Below are 3,042 nucleotides of genomic sequence, written 5' to 3'. Positions count from 1 at the left end.
ACAATGAGATACCACCTCAAAAAAAAAAAAAAAGAATTAATATTGTTAGAATGTTTACACTATTCAATGCCCTTTATAGATACAATGCAATCACTATCAAAATTTCAATGACAAATACCTAGGAATAAATTTAACCAAGGACATAAAAGACCTGTATGTACTCGGAAAACTATAGAACACTGAAGAAAGAAATTAAGGAAGATACAAATAAATGGAAGCATATACTGTGCTCATGAATGGGAAGAATTAACATCATTAAAATGTCCATACTATCCAAAGCAATCTGTAGATTCAATGCAATCCCTATTAAAATACCAATGACATATTTCACAGATCTAGAACAAATATTTAAAATTTTTTGAATCAAATAGGGAACCAAAAATGACCCCGAATAGCCTCAGCAATCTTGAGAAAGAAAAACAAAGTAGCAGGGAACACAATACCTGATATCAAACTATATTACAAGGCCACTGTAATCAAAAGAGTCTGGTACTGGAATAAGAGCAGAAACATACATCAATGGAAAAGAATAGAGAGCCCAGAAATAAACCCAGGTCTCCATGGTCAATTAACATTTGACAAAGGGGGCATGAGCATACCATGGAGTAAAAAGAGCCTCTTTAACAAATGGTGTTGGGAGAACTTGAATGGTACATGCAAAAAAATGAAACTAGACCATCAACTTACACCATACACCAGAATAAACTCAAAATGGATAAAAAGACTTAAAATAAGCTGTGACACTATAGAAGTCCTAGAGGAAAACATAAGCAGTAAAATTTCAGATATCCCACGTAGCAATATTTTTGCCGATATATCTTTCAGGGCAAGGGAAATAAAGAAAAGAACAAACAAATGTGACTACATCAAATTAAAAAGCTTCTGCATGGTTAAAGAAAACATCATCAAAATGAAAAGGGAACCAAACAGTATGGGAAAACATTTTTGCCAATGATACCTCAGACAAGAGTTTGATCTCTAAAATATATAAAGAACTCATATGACTCAACATCAGGAAGACAATTCCATTAAAAAGTGGGCAAAGGACCGGAAAAATCACTACTCCAAGCAGGACATACAGAGAGCCCATAGAAATATGAAAGGATGCTCAGCATCACTAGCCATCAGAGAGACACAAATTAAAACCACAATGAGATATTACTTCACATACGTCAGAATGGTCATCATTAACAAATAAACGAACCTCAAGTGCTGGCAAGGATGTGGAGAAAAGGGAACCCTAGTGCACCATTGGTGGGAATGCAGACTGGTACAGCCACTGTGGAACATAGTATAGCATTTCCTCAAAAACTAAAAATGGAACTGCCTTTTGATCCAGTGATTCTACTGCTGGGATTAAACCTGAAGAATCCTGAAACACCAATTCAAAAGAACCTATGAACCCCTATGTTCACAGCAGCATTATTTACAATAGCCAAGTGCCAGAAGCAGCCTAAGTGCCCGTCAGTGAATGAGTGCATCAAAAAACTGTGATACATTTACACAATAGAATACTACAAAAAGAAGAAGAAACTCCTACCTTTTGCAACAGCATGGTTGGAACTGGAGAGTATTATGCTAAGTGAAATAAGCCAGGCAGTGAAAGACAAATACCGTGATTGCACTTGTAAGAGAAATCTAATGAACAAAATAAACAAATGAGCAAAATAGAACCAGAGGCATGGAAACAAGGTACAGAACTGTCAGTGACCAGAGGGGAGGAGCAGGGGATTAGGGTGGAAAGAAAGAGAACAGTCTAGTTAAGGAGCATGTATAAATGACCCATAGACATAGACAACAGGGTGGGGATTGACTGTGGGATTGGGATGGGGGGAGGGGTTGGTGGAGCAGGGGAGAGCTACAAGGGAAAAATTGGGACAAGTGTAAAATACAACAATTAAAAAAGGCAAAAAATTTTGATGTTATTTTTCATAGAAATAGAAAAAAAATGCTAAAATTTGTATGGACCCATATAGCCAAAGCAATCTTGAGAAAGCACAAAGCTGAGGCATCATACTTCCTGATTTCAAATTATACTACAAAGTTACAATAATTTTAAAAGTATGTTATTGGCATAAAAACAGACACATAGATCAATGGATAGAATACAGATCTCAGAAATAAACTCATGCAAATAGTCTACTAACATTTAGGCCAAGAATACTCTATGGGGAAAGGAGAGTCTTTTCAATAAACGGTGTTGGGAATGCTGTTATTTACATGCAAAAGAATAAAATTGGACTCCTATCTTACACCACTCAAAAGTTAACTTGTAATGAATTAGAGACTTAAATGTAAGAGCTAAAACCATAAAACTCCTAGAAAAAACATAGGGAAATATCTCCTCCACACTAGTCTTGGCAATGATTTCCAAATATGACACCAAAATAAAGGCAACAAAAGCAAAAATAAACAAATGGGACTAAATCAAACTAAAAAGATTTGCACAACAAAACAAACAAATGAACCTAGGGGCTAGAAGAAAATATTTGCAAACCATATATCGTATAAGGGGTTAATATCCAAAATGTAAAAAGGACTCATAGAACTCAATAACAAAATAATAACTGTAACTATAATAATTTGATTTTAAAATGGGCAAAGGAAATGAAAATGTTTATTTCTGAAGAAGACATACAGGTACCTGATAAGATGCACAACCTCACTAATCATCAGATATGAAAATCAAAACTCCAATGAGATAATACCTCACATCTGTTAGAATAACTATCATCAGGAAGACAAGAGACACTGTTGGCAAGGATGTGAAGTAAAGGGAACACTTCTGCACTGTTACAGGAATGTAAATTTTTATAGCCGTTATGGAAAACAGTATGGAGGGTCCTCAAAAAATTAAAAATAGAGCTATTAGGCCCTAGCTGCATATCTCAGTTGGTTGGAGTGTCATCCTGATATGCTAAGGTTGATGATTTGATTCCCAGTCAAGGCACATACAAAAATCAACCAAGGAACACATAAATAAGTAGAACAACAAATCTCCTCTCTTCCTCTCTCTCTCTCCCCCGTCTTTCTCTTACTCTT

This window comes from Furipterus horrens, unplaced genomic scaffold (genome assembly GCF_987537825.1).
Source record: "Furipterus horrens unplaced genomic scaffold, mFurHor1.1.pri manual_scaffold_8, whole genome shotgun sequence".
In the NCBI taxonomy this organism is placed as follows: Eukaryota; Metazoa; Chordata; class Mammalia; order Chiroptera; family Furipteridae; genus Furipterus; species Furipterus horrens.
This window is presented reverse-complemented; position numbering follows the sequence as displayed.